The sequence below is a fragment of the Eulemur rufifrons genome, chromosome 2 (genome assembly GCF_041146395.1).
Source record: "Eulemur rufifrons isolate Redbay chromosome 2, OSU_ERuf_1, whole genome shotgun sequence".
NCBI classification, from domain to species: domain Eukaryota; kingdom Metazoa; phylum Chordata; class Mammalia; order Primates; family Lemuridae; genus Eulemur; species Eulemur rufifrons.
In genome coordinates, this window is record NC_090984.1 from 88,601,054 (window position 1) to 88,621,475 (window position 20,422).

Genomic DNA, 20,422 nt, shown 5'->3' on the forward strand with positions numbered 1-20,422 from the left:
TTCTCTGTGTTGATACCTCATTTCCTCCCTTATCTACAACCCAATATCTAGAGTAAAACCTTGTAACCAGAACTGGGAGAGGTTATTTTGAAAGATCAGCAAAATGCCCCGTGGCGCCTCTCCCCCTCCCCCAACCTGTATAGATGGTCAATTAATTCTATTCTGAATGATCTCACAGGTTCCTAATTAATAGGCTACAATCATGAGACGAGGCAGGGCCTTTTATAAGATCATTCTAGAACAGCAGCAGTCACTTAAAAAAGATAGCAAAGAAACCCTTTTGACTGAGAATATCAATTACAGAGAGTGGATGTTTTTGATGGTTTATGGGACTACTTGGTCACCTAGAAAAAATTAAATACAAACGTATACAATGATTTTCTGTGAACATGAAAGAGTGTCTGTGAGTTCTTCTCTGTTTCTGTAGAAGTGGTTAAGCTTCCTCTGGTCCCAGTTCTACAGACTGCATTTCTGATGCTAAAGAGCCATCTTTGTTTCCCTTGGTTACCAATGAAACTGCAGGGATCAGTTCAAATTCATCATCACTTATGGAAAATTTTTCCAAACACAATGCCCTCTTTCTGTATCTATTATATATATTTATATCTATTTAATAGTAATAGCTCACATGTGCCCTTTCCCACACTTATGTGGTTAGTCTATTGTGTATGCTGTCCTTTACATGGAGATGATCTATGTCACATGGCACATACCCATAATATCAATTGTTACAGAGAATGAAATTTTTTTTTTTTCAGGCAGACCACATCCTCTCCTTCGTTGCTGAAGACCCAAGAGAACTTGCTGTAAGGTTATTCTCCTATAAAATTACTCCTTAGAGTGTGCCTCGTAACAGACTTTTATCTATAGGGATAAGCCCTGTCTTATATAGAAAGGCTCCACATTCAGTTTATTGACTCAATAAATTTCAGGCTCACTGATTATGTTTCCATCTAAAAGTTTTACACAGTTATAAAATTGAAAGAGCCTTTAGAACCATCCCAGGTCAAGTTTCTTTCTGATTATTTTTCCACAATGAACTGCAATGCATTAAGTCTGTCCATTAGCTAGAACATCACTGATTGCACCCTTGATCTGATGGCCAAGAGAACATTTGTATTGTCTGGGTTCCATTTAAGATAATATTTGAAATGGATGGAATAGCTCAGGACAAAGGAGCAACATTCAAAGTTATCCTCCTCTAGTGAAGAAAAATGGGTATGGTCTATAATGAACAGGTTTGTTAGAATTCAGCACTAAAACATCTTTCTCAGCAAAACAAAGAAGTTCCTCTCCTGGGAGATCCTCAACTAGTTTTATGAATATTTTTTCATGTGAATCCAAGTTAGTGTTGTAAAATGAAATGAGAAAATAAGAGTGATGTCTTCCACCAACAGTTAGGTGTAGAGTTGTTTGAAAGTTTACGTGTGAACCTTCTTTTCACAAGATGCACAGTCTTTTAGAGATTTTGCTAATGGAATGGGGATATGAGTTGATCCTTATATGGGATTGAAACACATCAAATGCCATTATAATTTGCATATACAACTCAAATAACTTAATCCATTTTTTTTTTCATATGAAAAGACACCTGGGGATTTGCTCTTCATTTTAACATTTGATAAGTGGTATTCATTGAATAATGGAAAAATGTCATGGAAAAATTTTATGTATTATAACAATAAAATTTGCCTAAAGGGTCAGAATTCTACACATAATTTGCTTACCTTTAAGTAAACATTTAGGTGTATTAAGATCAGGGCAATTTTTCAATGGCACGATGTTGATTTGAAAGGTATGGAAAATGAAGGGAGAGTGCTCTGGATTTAAAAATATATGCATACATATGTACATAATTTATTAAAACTTTAGACAAGGATGTTATCTTCCTGGGAGTTGAGAGCCACCGGGGCGGGAAGTCCGCTGCAGGGATGAACAAAAGCATGGCTGCGCGATAGTATTATCACTGCAGCAGCAGCAGGCTCCCTGACGGGGGTTGCGGCGACTGTCTAGTGTTACACCGCATTTTTATTAGTGACAACCTCCGTTATTCTGTCAGCTCAGCCGAGTAAGTTGTTCCCCGCGTTCTGCTTGGTCATCTGGTCTCCGTTAAATGGGGAGAAGGAAAGAGAAAAGAGAAAGGTTGGTTGAATCAAGTGGGATACATGGGGGTTCCTCCCTTTCGGGGCTGGCGTCGCCCCATCCTCGGGGACATGGGGGGAATTCCAGGACCAGTGAGTCCTACAAATTAGTTGCTATGCCTGGGGAAGACGAGAAAGTCTTCGTCGTCCCTTCCCAGCAGGGCCAAGAGAGCCTGGCTAGTTAGAGCTGCCTGGCGGGTGCGAACGAGCCCTGGACCTCTCGGAGCCCGAGCCAGGCGGAGTAGAGGTCAAATCAAGAGGCACGACCACAGGGGGGCCCGTGCGGTCCGCAGCTCTGCCTCTAAACGACCACCGTGAACACAGCGAGGCTGGAAGGCGGGGAGGGGGCGGGTCCAGGCGGGGGCGGGACCTGGGGGCGGGGCCTGAGGGGCCGAGCAGTATGCCGGGAGGTGTAGTTCCGCGAGTGCCGGCAGCGAGGCCGTGTCCACTCCGCTAGTAGGTCGGGACTACAACTCCCAGGAGTCAGCGGGCCCGGCCGGAGGGTCCATGCGCAGTGGGCGCCACATTGTATCCTATCAGGCGAGGAGAGGGTGATGTCACCTGCGAGTTGGTAATCTACGAGCGGCTGTGAAGGAAACTGTTTAACCGGATCCCATTGTACCCAGAACGCAGAGCCGCCTTTCCAGCATGCAGGGGCTGCTCAGGTAAGGGGACACGCCGCCTCGCCCGCCACACTCATTCATTAAGTGGAACCGCGCGGTGGCGCGGGGGTGGGCGTGCTGCTCCGGGTCGGGCGCTGCGTTCGCGGCGTGTCCTCCCGCCGCCTCCCCGGAGCTCCCGGGCCAGTAGGTAAATATTAAACCCGTCCTTCAGGTTGGGTCTGGGTGGGAACGGGATGCAGACAGCTCCCGGCTGCCAAGCTGGGGATGAGAAAATGGCTGCAGCGCAGCGCAGAGCGAGGCGAGCCCAGAGGAAGGCGCCCCCGAGGACGAGGGTCCCTCCCTCCTTTCTTTCTCAGGCTCTCGGACGGCCGGGAGCCGGCCGGGTACCACTCGCCGCTTTGCTGCGGGCTCCCTGGGGCTGGGGCTGCGGGCTCTGCGGCAGCGTCCCGGAGCTCCTGGTCCGGGGCCTCGGAGAGCGAGAATCCCGAGGCGGGCTTGCTGGACACGGAGGTGGCGACAGGCAGGGAGGGACCCGTGTGCCCCTCCGCGCCGGAGCAGAACATCCTTCACCCCGACACCCTCACTTCAAGCCCCATTCGAAAGGGGCGGGGTGACTGATTCAGACAAAGTTGGAGTTAAATATGTGACGGGAGAGGAGGGAAATCGGGCGTTGCGAAGGGAGCGCGGGGTGTTGGCGGACAGCGACGAGGGGAGGCTGCGCCGCCTGTGGACCCGGTGCGAGGCGCCGCAGAGCGTTCCTGCCAGCTGTCCCTCTCCGGGGAGCGCATCTCAGTCCCCCGCGATCGCTCCCTCGGCGAAGAGCACCTGGGCTGGGGCGCAGCGCCTGCCCCGGAGCCCCGGGCCAGGAGGAGGTAGGAGGGTTGGGGGTGTTGGATAAGCTAATGATAAGGCTCGCTGTGGGGCCGGATGGCTGGATAATCGGTTTACCCAGCTGGTGCCGAGAGCCAGCTGCTTGCAATCGGCTTGCCCCCTGACTGGAGACGTGCGCGAGGCCCAGAACTCTAAAGTCCCCTGGATTTCCTTTCCCTTTCCGTAGTACCGTCATTCGTTCGTTGATTCATTCATCAAACCCTGCTAAGGTCTCTTCTCCAGTTGCTCACAGCCTGGGTTTGGAGTGTTCTGTCTCTTGCCTCATAAAATATTTTTGTGGGTTCAGGAATAGAGTGCTGCACTCCATTCCCCTCTCCCCCACCTCCATCCTCAGGAGAACATCAAGAGCAAACGCCGCCCGTGACCGTTTTGCTCTCATTGAGCTGGTAGTTTCTTGAGATTTGAGCAAGACCCAGTGAATTGAAGGGGAGTTTGCCTGCAAGATGAATCCCGTTGCCATGGCGACCTGCCTTCGGAATCTTAACTGCTACCACTGCTGTTTCGATTCGATGTGGCTCTGCGGGCAGCTGGGAGGGCGTGGCCAGTGGGTGTGGTCAAATGCTTGCCCTGGGCCCAGCTGCTCTTCCTCCTCGCCCATTTCACAGCCCCGGGACTCTCCCCATTCTCTTGTAAATAACTTGGACACAGTTCTTAGACCCCTTTCCCTCTGGCGTGCCATACCTCATCTCTCCACCTTGCTCCCTGAAGCTAATTATTTGGCGCCTTTTTCCTGAGGCAAAGTCTGAAAATTACAACTTGAAAGATCTTTTTCCCCTTTCAGGCTAGCCGGATCCTTTTCCCAATAAAGCAGCTTATGGTGTTGAAGGCAGCTTTCTCAAAGGAGGGTGCTCTCCCCTATTCTGCATACAGGGAGCTCCCTGGTCACCAGTAAAGGTCCTTAATTTGCCTGGACTTCCAGCTGACTGGAAGTGATTAGGGAGAATTAATAACTGAAGTTGAATTTTGGAAGTCAACTGTCATCCCTTGTGGTTCTCATAAAATCTAAATGCTGGCCTAGAGGATACAGATCCTTGAGAGTGAAGCACTCTGACTCTTTCACTGCTGGCTACTCCACTCTGGGGTTAACCCGTTACCTCCCAGGACCTCGGTGTTCTCATTGGTAACATGAGGAGAGGAATATAGAGGGTTTCCTAAAGTTGATTCTAGGTATAAAATCTTGTGATTCAAGACTTGGACATTGTCTTTTTTTTTTTCTTCTTCTTCCTCAATGTCATCTGAAGATGAGGGTTTAAACCCAGCTTCTGACACTGTGGCATTGTGTTAATATCTCAGCCTTACTTGTATGGCAAAATAGCCTGGTTCTTCATGGCAACCCATCAAAGTAGACAAGGCAATATTACTATTTATAATATTGCTTATGTTACCACTCTCTCAGTATATGAACTCTTCTAATTAATGCTTTAGTCTTAGGATTGTTTAGGTTTTGCCCTTCTTACAGATTCTTGATGAGTGCAATTATTTGTAACTTAACTGTATTAAGTATGGTTGAATTATACAAATATTTTGTTTCTACTCTGCTTGCATTTTATACCAAAGTGCATTATCACAGAAGTTGCAGTTTTGGGGGAATGTGTGTATACATTGAGTGTCCGTGAATGTGCATTCATGTATAAGTAAATGCTTGGGAAAGCTGTGTGCCAGGTGTTTGACACTCATCATCTTGTTTTAAGTAGGTGACTACATCCCAATGAGGAAACAGGATCAGTTGTCATTTACTCTTTGTTTTTGTCTAAGAACTTATCATTAAATAAAAATTTTCTTCTCTGTTTGTCTCCCCTACTAGATTATAAGCTCCTTGAGGGCAGGGTCTTTTTCTTGTCTTTTTCTGTCTCCCCAGCATTTAGAGCAATTTGTTGATTTGTAGGTATTTAATAAATACTTGTTGAATGAATATTAAGTAATAGAGCCATGATTAGAGATCTAAGGTCTGTATTCTTTCCGCTGATAGTTTTGTCATGCATTGTAATATTTCCCTTTGCTTTCTGTGAAGCCTTTTCTTTTCGGCATAACCCAGAAGTCCTGTCTGACATTAAAGGCCTTCTGTGCGTTTGAAATATGGAGATGTATTTTGTAATTATTTGCTTTTAAAATACACTCACTCACATAGACTATTTTTTTCTAGTTATAATTTTTTATTATCCCAAACCAGGCATTTCTAGATTTCTCTCAGTTGCACTGTCCTTGTCCCACTTAACTTTCCCAGGAGGTGTATGACAGATGAATAGGAAGAGAGACCAAGGCTCTCTAGAGGCTTTTGCAAGGCCACCAATGGCTTCCAGAAGAGCTAGGAAACAATAATCCCCTCACCTGAGGTAGAGTTGTTCTGTGAACAGGATCAGTTGTCCCAGGCTGGCTGATGTGAAAGAACATTTGTCCAATATTTGTAGCATTCTGTTATCCAGTAGTTGGATTCTGTGGGTTTTCAGAAGTATAAATTATCGAGGAAGTGTGATAGTGGAGAGGGTTGTGGTGGGTCACATCTTTGGGTGGTGCGTACAGGAGTTCAGTGAATAGGAGCTAAGGAATTTGAATCCTGGCTTTCTTGTTTAGCGGACACATCTAGGTGTTAAGAATGTGTGTATATCTGTGTAGTTTTATTTGACCTACTTTGTTTAAAAGGCTGCTTTAGTGTTGATACTATAGTCCTCAGAACAAATAAGATGTTTACAAACAAAACAGTTAAGATTTAAAGTGTTTCATTTTTGTAAATATTTTGGGGATGGTATGGAGTATAAAGAGAATCTTGAGGTTTTTTGTGAAAACATTTTGAAAGTTACAGCTGTTGGATCAGAGGAAATAAGCTTTTCCAACAAAGCTTGGTACCACTGAGTGCCTTGGGTGTTTGGTTCAGGAAATAATCACAAAGCTTGTACATGCTGTGGGGCTCATGGCTTCCAGCCATGCTCTGGTATTTCCAAGTGTTAAGTCTATCCTTATACTGCAGGAAACAAAGCAAGATGGCCACCTTATGTTTGCAAACTTGTTTTCTCTCTAGAGGGGGCACCAATCAAAATGAAATTTCTTCTATTTTCTTTTGCAGTTTTTCCTCTTTGGATGAGGAACGTGGACACTGTCACTTATTTTGGTATTGCAATTTCTAACTTGGTAATGGAGGAAATCTCCTAAGTGAACATCTATCTTAAATACTCATAACGTCCGTTCTTAGTGGTTTCCCTGAGACTTCAAAGTTGAGAGGCAACTGATTGCACTGTTTAAGAAATTGGAAAAAACAAAACAAACAAAAAAAGAAATTGGTACCGAGGGCAGGTTCTGTATGTGGCTTGGGCGTAATGTCTGGTTGGCTGATCAGGCTGGGACAAGTTGGGGTGGAGGATACCTCTCTGGAAGATACATTCACTTAGCAAGTGTACTGTCTTTTATGTAGATTGTGTTATTTGGAGTGGCTCAGGCTGCTGATAGAGACCAGAATTAAAGGATGGATCTAAAATAACCCCACTTCCTCCAAGCTTACACCTTGTTAGTACCCCCACTGAAAGAGGAACAGACATGAAGATGAGATGCAAGTTGATTTTGGTGACTTACATTCCACTCCAGCAGACTCCTTTTTCAGCCAAAGGAAAAAAAGTGTTACCTTTTAATTTTCTAGCATCCTTTTCACGGTTCTGGAAGCAGAGAACATAGCATTTCAGGGAGTTTGTATTCATAGTACACGAGTTTGCATTCATAGAACATGTATCTAAAAATAAGCTAAATGTTAAATCTTAGGAGCACAGCCAACAAGTGCACAGAGCCTCCCCCCAACTCTCCACACCCAGTTCATCTGGAGTTACCAAATACACACTCAGCTTTGGTGAGCTTATTTTCCTTGTTGATATTTAAGCACTCCTGGGTCTACCCCTCTCTGTGACTTTCTGCAGTAATGGCTGCCCTCATCTGGCATATGCACACTTCTGAGTGTCTAAATTCTCCTTGTGCTTTCAGATCCAGCTCAGATGTCATAGCTTCCAGGAAGCCTTCCCTGCCTGTCCCTCAGCTTTCACACCGCCCCCTTCTTCCTTAGAGCCCTAGCCTGACCAGACAACACTTACAGCTAATGAGATACTAAAAGAGCATGGGAGGTGCTTACATCATGCCAAGTCCTTTCTAATACTTTACACAGGCTACATCACTGACTCCTCACAGCAACTATATAAGGTGGGTACTTTTTATCACTATTTTACAAATGAGGAAACTGAGGCATGGAGAAGTTAAGGAACTTGGCTAGCTCAGGCTACATGACCTGTAAGTGGCAGATTAGGTTAGGGACCCAGGCAGTCTAGTTCTTTGCACACCACACCATTGCCTGGCTTCTGATTTTCTTGCATGTTATTCTTTTCTTTCCAGCTTGAGTTGGGGGAATCACAGCTTCCTTTGCATCTCTTAATTCTGAGACAGTGTCAGGTCAGTGAGTCCTAGGTTGATTGAGAGTAAAATTGCTTCTTTACTATATGGGTGCTTATAGTCTGATTTTCTGGAACAGAAATGGTTGGGTGAGATTAAAAATGTTGCATTTGAGTATTTGAATGACAAAACTTTTGAGCTCTCCCCTTTTTGCTATGGGAATGATAGGCAAATTATTTGAAAAAGGAAATGCTCTTATATCTCTAAATCTATTTAGAGCCTGTCCAGCATTGGACCCTATTTGTTAAGTGAGATAACTTTTTAGTAGGTTGATCCCTCATCTGATAAAAGATCTTCTCACCCAGAACAGGGCCACAGAAGCCTGCATTGAGAGTTAAGAGGGGCCCATAATTTCTCAGCTTCCCCTTTCTCTGTTGTCTTTTAACATAAATTGTGAAAGCTCATTTGAGAAAATGAAAACGAGCAGTAGTCAAACTTGTAATCTAATATTGGATATCGTTAGATATTAAAATAAGCTCCCCCCACCCAGAAGAAAGACTTTTATTTGTTTTTACAGTGGAGCAAATTTGGTGCCAAATAAACAATTGCAATTCTTTTAAGCCATAGCCACCATTGTGAATTTAATGTGGAAAACTAGGGAAGCAAGTTCAATTTCCAATGTAGCTGGTGTGATATCCTGACTTACAATAGATCTTTTCCTTTTGGCTTAAAACTGTATATTGTGCCACTTTGACAATATTAATGAAGACAATTGACTAAAACACAAGGAAATAATAGGAAAGCTATGCCCTAACAGCATATTGCCAGGAAGGGAAAATGAAAACAAGAGGCTTGTTAGCCATTATCTACTCAAACATAATATGCATTCAACAGATATTGATTTCAGAAGCTTTATTTTCTTAATTACTCATTTTGTTACACTTCTAAGTATGTCATTCACCTTTGGTAATACCTGAGCTCATTTTGTTCTATAAATTGCACCAGGATTGGAGGTGAAGTTTACCTGTATTTTGCCAGGCACACAATTAAGGTCACCTATTAAACTGGTCTTTGCCCTTTTTCTTTCTAAAAAAAAATACCTGCGGTGCATTTGAAAAATGTTGCCCATTTGATGGACTTTCTGAATTTAGGCTTACAAGAGTAGATAGCCCAGATCCTAGCTTTGAGCATTGTTGGGATAATACAGATGTCCATCTTTTATTTTCTGAGATGAGTTCTTATATTCTGGCTTGTTGGCTAAGTTCAGTTTGTTAGTGACATACAAACCAGGTTGAGAGCGTGGGTTAGCTTTGCCTTGTTTTGGAGCCACAAACTGCACCTGTAACCCTAGTCAGTTTTTTTTTTTTTTTTTTTAACTCATGCTCTTGGCCACAAAGGGGAGTAGACAGTATGTTGTGGATATATCTGTACACAGCCATCACACCAAAAGAAGGTGCCATATTTTAAAATGAACTGGTAGGGGGCCACATAAGTTATAGGCAAGGCTTTGCCAGCAGTTTGCCAAGGAACTATATGCTTCTGACGGGTGTCCTCCTGCAGAGATTGGGTCAGGACTAGAGGCAACTTCCTAAAAGTTTGCCAAAGCCCATAGCCTTGGTCTTAGAGGAATGACAGATGTCATCAGCGTGCATTTTGGTGCCACTTCTGGGCTTTACTCTTCCATAAAGTTCTGCATATTTGCATCCAAGAAGAAAAGTGAAGGATGGTGGCCAATGTCTTTTACCAGATGAGATGGATTATTCATATGTACCTAGGCTTAAATTTGTATTTGTTTCATAGAGATTTGGTAAAACCAAGTAGTGTTATGTCTAGACATGAGTTAAGTTAGGACCTGCAATTCTGTAACAAAAGAGTTAGACTAGGGGTCCTTCTAAATCCTTAGCATTTACAACAAAACTTATTGCAAGAAGTTAAGGAAAGGCCGGGCGCGGTGGCTCACGCCTGTAATCCTAGCACTCTGGGAGGCCTAGGCGGGTGGATCGCTTGAACTCAGGAGTTCGAGACCAGCCTGAGCAAGAGCGAGACCCCGTCTCTACTAAAAATAGAAAGAAATGATCTGGCCAACTAAAAATATATATAGAAAAAATTAGCCGGGCATGGTGGTGAATGCCTGTAGTCTCAGCTACTTGGGAGGCTGAGACAGGAGGATCGCTTGAGCCCAGGAGTTTGAGGTTGCTGTGAGCTAGGCTGACGCCACGGCACTCACTCTAGCCTGGGCAACAGAGCGAGACTCTGTATCAAAAAAAAAAAAAAAAAGTTAAGGAAATAAAATAGACAACTTAAACCATTTGAAGGACCTTGCTGCATTCTCTACTCAGGCAGGGTAGTGAAATTGTGGATACAGAAAAAGTCATACAGTTCTGTTCAAGGCAATCGATTAGAATTTTTTAAAAAATGCAGTTACAGTTAACCAAATATTAGTGGCTATTGTTTGATTTAGGATGATGGTGGCAAAAGCAACAAGAATAACATTTCTGTTTTGTTTCCCCATCAATTGTGTTTGCATTAGAGGTACTTTGCTCAGCTCTCAGTGGTAATATGAACTAAAAGTCAGAGAGGATCTGGAATGAATGCTGGAATTGAAGCCTATGGCTTACACTGGCTGCAGCATGTTTTGAGAAGGTTAAATGAACAGGCCTGCTGTTATATTTTTGTATTTTAAAAATCAAGAACAGAGATTGGATTGCACTAGAAGAACTCTATGACCCATTTAGGGCTTGAGATTCAGTGAGTAGGTGACACTTCTAACTGCTAGTTAACTAATTCTAGGAATGGCAAGAAACTGCCTTGCCTAGGATGTTTTCTGTTAAGGGGTTGATTAAAAAATTTAAATTTAAATTTTAAATTTAACCCAATTTCTTTTCAGGCTGTGGCTGAAGTTACCTTTCTTCCATATCTCACCTTTCCCTGGATTGTAATTGGCCAGTTCTGCTCTCATGGCCTCTCTGTGGCAGGGTGAGATGGCTGTCCCCAGTCTGCCAAGGCCTGTGTCAGGAGAGCCTCAATCACCGTCCTTAAGAAGCAGCACATCGTCACCCTTAACTCTCTAACTTAGAATATGGAGCTGTGAGGCAGCAGGGAGAGGATAGCTCATGTTGTAATTCTGCCCAACTCAGGTTGTTTTTCTGACGGAACAAGTTGAGGGAAGTAGGTGGAGAAAGGACAGAGGGAGTTACTGGGTTTCACTTATCACTTGTTTCCCTCTGGATCGCTTTTGTTTATGCTGTCTCTTCAGGCCAGGAATTCCGCTAACAGAAAGCACACATACAAGCAAGAATTCATATCGGGGCTTCCTTCTTCTTGTGTTTCCATTTGCTGATTTGGCTTTCTTCTCTACAGCCTGATCTGAAAGGAGGGCTGGAGATATTTAACCTGCTTTTAGTGCTTCCGTGATGTGGAACAGAGATCTTCAAACTGTGACTTGGGGCGAACATGTTAATGATTTTTCTGATGGGGAAAGAGGATAATACCAAGTAGGTTTAATTTAATCTATGTATATCTATTTCATCATGAATATTTGACACCTTGAATGAAGAAATCTCTTCACCTTTTGGTTGGTGCTTTACAATTGCACAGAGGGGGAAAAAACAAACCAATTGATTTAGGCTCAGATTTGCGTAATCGTGGTAATTCCTTTAAAATTCCTGGGCCTCTGTTTCCTCATCTGTTAAACATAGAATAAGCTGTTTTCTGGGTAAAAACTTCGAATTTTTGTGAGAACAGTATCCTCTTAAAATAATGACCTTGCTTGCATGACATTGTGGTAATATTGATATATCATGCACTGGGTTTCCCTAAAATGGAGATCAGTGAAGGGGAACTCTATCTTTTCACCTCCAGATTTTCCAACCTTGCCCCCTGCCTTGGCACAATGTACCTGAGACCATGTTCTTGGCTACAGCTAAACCACCAAGATCTCATCCCTAGTATATTTTTAACTGAACAGCTCAGGAATTTCCATAGGCTGTAAGAGATGAAGCTAGACAGTGTCTTTTGGTGATCATGTAGTTCTGTTTAAATCGACCATCACTTTAAACCGGATTTTGGCCACCAGGGGTCCACCGGGTGAATGTAGTCAGTTGTCATGTTTTGTTTGGCCAGCACAGTATTATTTTTAAAAATGGAATGATATTTAGTGAGCCTTTATACTGATTTGTCACAGACCTTACCACATCCTACTGCCTAATGCATAGCCATTTGGCTTATGTGATATTTCTTTGCCTCCTTGGCCTTTAAAGGTATTGAGTTTGTGATTCCTATTTTAAACTGAATTAAATTGGGATGAGAGTCTCTTCAAAGGTTTATCTAGCAGTGGGATGGCAAATGACCCATTTTTGTACTGTACTCCAGGGTTTCCCAACCTCAGCACTATTGAAATTTGAAACCAGATCAGTCTTTGCTGTGAGGAAGGCTGTGCTGCACACTGTAGGATGTTTAGCAGCATGCCTGGCCTCTACCCACTAGATGCCAGTAGCACCCCCTCCTCCAGTCGTGACAACCAAAAATGTCCCCAGACATTGCCAAATGCCCCCTGGGGGCAAAATAATCCTGGTTGAGAGCCATTTGACAGATTTTGGATGGCCTGAAGACTTTAAACATTGAACCAGGCTTGGCTATTTAGGGATAAATTGGAATTCATCTGGGAAACCGAGCTACCCTGCTGTTTTTATTTATTTGGGCAGTTGGTTAGAGCAAAGTAAAGGTCAGAGGATTGGACCCTATGGGGTCACTTCTCCATTCTTCCATGACCACAGCCTGGGAGGCCAGCCACATTTTAAGGACATGTATTTGGTCACAACAGGAGACTTTGTGAGACACTGATGCTGGGTCAGGGTAGGCCCACTAGAGCTGGTGGGTAAACAGCTTTGAAGCCCATGGCCTGTGTTGGTAGGTCAGTAATGTTATCTGTGGATAAGGCAGATGAGGCTTTGGGGGAAAGGAAAGGCCGGCTCTGTCATTATTGTCCAAGGGCAAAATGCTTTAGGAGGGGGAAAAAAAGTCTCAGCCTTTAAAAATGATAGCAATGTGGGAAGAGCTCTGAAAAGGATTAACAGAGTGATAGTCTTTTTTTTTTTTTCCTTCCCCAAACAAGAATGTTTTTAAAACTAGACTCTAAAACTTGGGCTCTGCTAACACTTGCCTTGCCTTTCAGAAAAACATTGATATTAATAAGATTGTCAGGGTACAAAGTGAAAGTGTTGTAAGATTTTAATTAACCAACCCAAGCTCCTTTCTTGAGCAACTAATGCAAAGCTGAGGGTTGGGGAAGCATACGGTTTCAGTTAAAACGTAAAGCAAAGTTCCATCTCAGAGGGATAGGTGAGACTGCTGAGGGAACCCCACCTCTTCTACTGTGTCTGGTCTTACAGTTCTCCACCTTGGATGGGCGTCAGAATTTTCCATGGTGGACTTAAAAAATGGAGATGATCAGGGGTGCTGATTCAGTAGATCTGGGATTGGGGCTCGATCTCCACGATTCTCAAAGCTTTTGTAAATTTCACATCCATTTTTGTGTGAATATGTTTTTTACTGTTTTAGAATTTTGAGTTTGTGAAATGGAAAGGTCTTTTACATGTTATATAGTGTGCACTACTGGATACACTGAACCTCATGCTTCTAATGATCTTGAAGCTTTCTGATACTTTGGCAGGTTTAACTCTAAACCTGTAGAGAATTCAATTTACATTTTAACTTATTGTTTAAAAGAAAAGGAAACAGAAGCCACCCAATCACAAATGGTCAACAAATAAGCATCCTTGAGATAAAAAGTGGGCGAGAGAGTAGCAATAAATGCTCTTCCTAGCTTCTATTCTAGAAAAGGATCTAAAGAAGTCTGGAAAGGATCTGGGTTATTTCAGACTCTGTGAGCTTCCCATCAGACTCTCCTCTGGCTTCATAAACATGGGGTAGGTGTGTTTGTTGCCAGTTTCCTTCCTTAGCCTATGCTATGTGCCAGTGCTGCATCCCCATGGAGGACCTTGTCTTTGGCCCAGAGTTGTAATGACCAAATGGGAGTTGGGGGTGGGGAATAGAATAAAATGGCTTTTTTTTTTTTTAAAGATAGAATTTCAGATCCAGACTTCTAGCAAGCATAACAGAGGCAAGGAAATGACTAATTTTTAGGGGAAAATATATTGGGCATTTTATGGACTTTCCTATAAGCCTTGGAAGCAATACCTTAAAACATCATTCATTTGTTCATTTGTCATGAGAAACTTTTTTCAATGTTGGGTGTGAACATTTCAGAATGTTTTATGTTCTTAGAGAAATCTTCAGTTTTTTCCTTTGTAACGCAGAATTTTTTTTTTTTTTTTTTAGAAATGAGGTCTCCTTATGTTGTCTGGGCTGGTCTTGAACTCCTGGCCTCAAGCAATTCTTCTGCCTCAGCCTTCCAAAGTGCTGAGATTACAGGTGTGAGCCACCACACCTGGCCAGAAGTTTTGTTTTACTTAAATATTACTAAAACTCAGATTATCCTGTCTTTAGCTCCTGAAATAAACAGATTATCTTGTTCAACAGGTGAAGAGTCTCCCCCAATGAAAGGCTCTCTGCTTTCACTGGCAGTTGGTTTCATGTTTTGCTGATTTGGAGCATGTCCATCTTTTCAAAGGAATGTTTACAACATCAGTTATAGTAATCAATACTCTATAATCCCAAATCAGTTTTTTCAATATTTGTTATGCCTGTGGTTAAATCTTTTACCCTCATTTATTTGCTTTCCTACCCTCATTTATTTGATTTTGAGTCTTGGATGGCCAAGGTTTTCTACTACTAGGGAAATTTGTTAGCATGACATAGTGTTGCAGAAAGGAAGACAGTCTTTTTTAAAAGACAGAATATGAGGTTTCTTTTGGTGGTGATGAAAATGTTCTAAAGTAGTAGTAATCTTATACAGTTTCTGATTATACTAAAAACCACCAAATTGTACATTTTGTATGGATGGATTTTATGGTATGTGAAGTATATTTCAATAAATCTATTATTTTAAAAAACATATTAAAAAGAATAAGACCAAGTAGAACCTTAGAAACAGATTTTTAGGCCCTAGGGGTAATATTACTTACTTTTCCATTTGCTATCTTCATGTACATCTCAATTTTTCTTCTAATTAAAGAGATGTTTAATATCGACAATAGTTGTGATAATTCCTTAATATTTATGGACCATCTGAAGTATGGAAAGCTTTGTTATAAAGAAATTTTTGTTGTAATGAAATCTGGCCCATATTTTTCTCATACCTCCTAATCATGAGCTAGGGTATTAAAAGATAAAAAGCTTTGTTCCATTTTATAGCTGCTGTGATGGTAAGCTAGGGTTTTGGAGATGCATTTGGTTTAGTCACAGTTTGCTTTAAACTTGTTTGAGTTGATTATTTTGCAGGATGTTTCTGCTCTAGAAGTCTTCATATTGTAAAAAGCATTCAAGTATGAACTCTGATCTCTAAAGCTGTGTGTTAGATGAGAAATATTTCATTTATCAGGGATGAGATAGCTCAAGTTTTCTCAAATTTGTATTTATGATCCTCTAGAAACACTGTATTAAAAGTCAAATTGCTGAATGTTTAGATACTCACTTGGTGCCAATGGGATCATAAACCCATGCTCAATGGTAGGCCTTGAGATGCTGTGGTGCTAGTTGATTATAAGTTGCTTATCCAGGCATATTAGTTTTATTGTTGCATAAGAAATTACCACAAGCTTAGTGGCTTAAAACTATGCCAGGTCAGAAGCCTGGACATGCTGTGGCTACACTCTCTGCTCATGGTCTTAGCAGGCAAAATCCAGATGTCAACCAAGGCTGCAGTTCTCATCTGGGTGTCAGGGGCTTCTAAGTTCACTGGTTGTTGGCAGAATTTATTTCCTTGTAACTCTAGGACTGAGGATTGCTAGCTGTGGGCAAGGGACTGCTTTCGTTTCCTAGAGGTCACCCACATTCTGTGCCATGTGGCCCACACTGGCAGTTCACAGTGTGGATGTTTGCTTTCTCTCACACCAGCTAGAGTACCTCTTTCTGACTTCCTTTTCTGCAATCAGCCAGAGAAATGGCTGATATGAAAGGACTCACCTGATTAGGTCAGGTTCACCCAGGATCATCTCCCTTTGACCATATAAAGTATTTTTTTTTTTTTTTTTTTTTGGAGACAGAGTGTCACTTTGTTGCCCTGGCTAGAGTGAGTGCCGTGGCGTCAGCCCAGCTCACAGCAACCTCAAACTCCTGGGCTTAAGCGATCCTACTGCCTCAGCCTCCCAAGTAGCTGGGACTACAGGCATGCGCCACTATGCCCGGCTAATTTTTTCTATATATATTTTAGTTGGCCAGATAATTTCTTTCTATTTTTAGTAGAGACGGGGTCTCGCTCTTGCTCAGGCTGGTCTTGAACTCCTGACCTCGAGCGATCCACCCGCCTCGGCCTCCCAGAGTGCTAGGATTACAGGCGTGAGCCACCGCGCCCGGCCTCATATAAAGTATTAATAACGTAATCACAGAAGTGGTATCTCATCATAGTCACTGGTTCCACCTGCATTTAAAGGAGGGTGGAATTATACAAGGGGAAAGGTATTGGGACATCACTTAAAGTTCTATGTGTCATACCAGGCAACACACATTATGGGCATTATACTGTTGACGATTATTAAAATGAAAACACAAAATCCAAAAATCATCAGAATAGATGGTACCTCATAATGATTCAGGACCCCCTCTGTCTTCCTAAAATGCTTCCCTCTCAGACTTATTGCTTCCAATTGCTACCTTTTTTTATTTCAAGTGGAGTGAAAATGAAGATTTTTTTAAAGAAGTTTTACTATTGAAAATTTTCTACACACATACACATATGCAGAGACTAATATAACTTGTGTGAGAATCCTCCCTGTACCCACTGCTTCCCCAATTATCAGTTCATGACTGAGTTTCCATATCCACCCTCAACCCCTTTCCCTAAACTCTGGGATTACTTTGAAGCAAGTTTCAGACATCATATGAGAGCAGCTGTAAATATTTCAGTATTTTAGTATATATCCCTGAAAAACTAGGATGCTTTAAAAAAACAAGTAAAAGGCCATTGTCATATCTAAAATAATATCTAAATGTATATTCTTTAAAATCACGAAATATCTGTTGAGTCTTACAGTTTCCTCTTTTATTAAAGTTTGTTCAACTGAGGATTCAAATAAGGTTTGTATAAAGTTGTTTTATATACCCCTTAAACCTCTCTAAATCTGCAGTATTTTTCCTTACAACGTGTGAAAGACAACTCAGTTATTTGTCCTGTAGAATTTCCCACAGTCTGGAACTCATGGTACAGCATGTTTCTCTGTTTCCTCTATTTCCTGTAAATTAGTTATAACAATTGATGTCTTATACTATCTCGTCACTAGAAGTAGAAAAGCTATTTGGTACACAGTGTGTTTTGGCATCATTTACTAGATCCTCGTGTATATAGGTATTTCAAGAAGTGTATACATTTAGGAGTAAAGCATATGTGTCAGGTTTTTTCAGATTCCTATTATTAAGAGCAATCTAAGTGTTACATACAGTGTATTAGTTCAGTTAAAATTCTTACAGAAAACATGTAACATGGATACATTAAGTGATGTTTGGATTTGCTCAGATCTTTAACCGAAATGTTTTTATTGAATCAGATTTTCAGTTTCTTAAAAGGAAAAAAAAATTCTTAAAGGAGAAAGGCATTTTCAATTTTGAGTTTTGGAAAATGACCAGATTTTATAAATTGAGGTCATGAAATACTTGCTTTTTTACAGTAGGCCTTTGCTAGTTATTTTCTTAATATATCTGTAGGCTCTCTAAGGACACATCCTTTGTCCTTAAAGAACATGGTATGCTATATTTAAAAACCTCATCGTTGGAATCTTCCATTTTAAAAAATGTAATACTTTATATTGTTTTAAGAGAATAATTTTATGTGATTGCCGCTGAAAGAAAATAGAAGAGATTATCTAATTTAAATTTTATTTTAGAGGAAAAGATAGCCTTGGATTGAGATAAGTAAGAACATAAAAACTTAGAGGATGGCAAACTTTTTCTGTGAAGGGCCAGATAGTAAGTATTTTAGGCTTTGCAGGCCATGTTGTCCCTGCCAGCTATTTAACTCTGCCATTGTAGTGTGAAAGTAGCTGTAGACAATATATAAACAAATGGGTATGGCTGTAAATAAAATTTTAGTAAAAGTTTATTTACAAAACAGGTAGTGGGCTGGATTTAAATCAGAGTTGTTTGCAGAACCCTTACCTGAGAACACTCTGGTCTCACTGTAGAAAAATAACAATGGTTGCTTTGTGACTACTTGAAATTATGGTTCTCATATATAAACAATGTTTCATATATAATAATTGTGAGCATTTAAGAGCAGGGGCTTTAATGAAAACATTATATATACTTTAAACAACATTTACTTTATTAACACATAAAAATATAATCAATAATTCAAAAGAAAAACACCTTTTACTAATTTAGCTTGAAGAGTACCCAAGAGTGTGTGCACCTGTGCAGGCCACACCTGCAAGGGCCTGAAAAAGACAGAGACAGGAGAGGGGAAGAGAGAGACTTGATTTGAACCAAAAAGTGTTCTAAACTATGTGAAAATGGAGAACCTGTAGAGATTCTTTCTCAGCCACTCTTGATGCATGTAAGATTGGGTAATTCACTTATCTTTCTGTGGTTCAGGTATCTCACCTATTAAATGAGATATACTGACACTTATTCTACTCTTACTACCATATATATTTTTAAATTAATAGAAGAGAGCCACCTTCTAGAATATGTGATGTTAACTGTAGAAACTCATTAGAAGCAAACTTCTTTGAAGAGGAAACTAGTAAGAAATATTGAAAATCAAGTCTCATTTCCTAAATGTTTGACAAATCAGTTTGTATTATTTTCAGCTACATGTAGCACAAACTACTGTAGTAGACTTAGGAGTGAAAGTAGAATCTTGACTGGGTTTGTTTTGTTGAATTAGTAGAACTTATTTACCATAGCTTACATTTGTTTTAAAACATAATTTGGTTAATTATTTAATTAGTCCTTCTCCTTCATTTTTATTAGTGTCATGCCCTACATACAGAAACTGATCAATTTGTTAGATAGCTGGTGCTAAAGAATAATTTTCAAAGAGTTTAAAAATAAGATTCTCAAAATTATAAAATAAACACATGCCAACAATTTTATTTAACTCACTAATTAATGGGGAACCAGTAAGATGTTAAGGCCCATTCACAGGAGAATTTGAACAGATACATATGTCTATCTGTCTGTCATTTATCCACAATCAGAAATGCTGAAATAAACTTGTTACAGTAGGTATATAACATGAGTTAGTATTCTCAAGGGCCATCAAATGTAATGTTTGGTCATCTTTTCTACAGCCGTGTAAAGTAATTGTATCGCTACCAGACAAAATTCATTTGCTTTGCTATGGACAAGAGCCATTACATCACTGTGTGGTTTTTGCAAGTTAATTCCTACCCCTACAAAACTGTGAAATAGTCTGAACCAGTAGGTTTTCAAACTTTTCAGTTTTAGGACCTTTTGACCCTATTAAGAATTGAAGATCCCAAAGAGACTTGAGTAATATATTTGTCATAGTAGAAATTAGAATTGAAAAACTTTAAAACTAATGTATTTATTATATTAGAAATTAGAGTTAAGAAACTTTAAAACTATTAATTCATTTAAAGCATTAAGAACAAAAACTATTTCATGTTATCCTATGAGTGATGACTTCATCATGGGGATTGAAGCTTCTGGAAAATTCTACGGTATACTTGTTGACAAAATGAAAGTGAAAATTGTAAATAACATCTTAATGTTATTATGAAATTAGTTTTGAACTCACAAACACATTGAAAAGTTCTGTGGCTTTCCAGGGCTCCCCGAATCACACTTTGAGAACCACTGGCCTAATTAAAAACAAAAAAGTCAAAGATACTCCCTGGAGGGCCTGTTAGACCACAAATAGAAATCCATTGAGAGGATACCTAGTAATCTCTTTTGCCCGCTTCTAAATGTTGGTTTTTTTTCCTGACAGTAGTCCCTTCTCTGAGAAATGTTGTTCTGCCCAGCATGGGAAATTTTCAGGGACATTCTGAAACTATTAAGTCAGAAACTTATTTTATTTTTGGTTATGATACTAATAATACAGGCTTACTGGGGGGGAAATGAAGAAAATAGAAAAGTATGTAGAAAAAGAGAAAAATTTTACAAAGTTTGAAAAATATATTTGATTATATATTATCTGCATTCTTTTGCATCTTTCTCCCAACTAAATGTTGTTATATGTGTTTTTCATGTTATTAAAACTCTTAATAAATTTCTTAGATGACTGCATTTATTTGCATCTTATGCATGGTATAGGATAATCGTTTT

The 20,422-nt window shown here is 40.7% G+C and overlaps 1 protein-coding gene across 2 annotated transcripts in view; it reads left to right on the forward strand.

Annotated features, from left to right (window-relative positions):
• The first annotated feature begins 2,704 nt into the window (after positions 1 to 2,704).
• Positions 2,705 to 20,422, forward strand: part of DAAM1 (dishevelled associated activator of morphogenesis 1) — a 163,797-nt gene continuing 146,079 nt past the window's right edge. Inside the window, exon 1 of one of the 2 annotated variants that reach the window (XM_069487326.1) lies at positions 2,705 to 2,806. The gene's annotated coding sequence lies outside the window, so the exon portion shown is untranslated. The remainder of the gene's footprint in view (positions 2,807 to 20,422) is intronic. The other variant, XM_069487316.1, reaches the window with a different exon arrangement.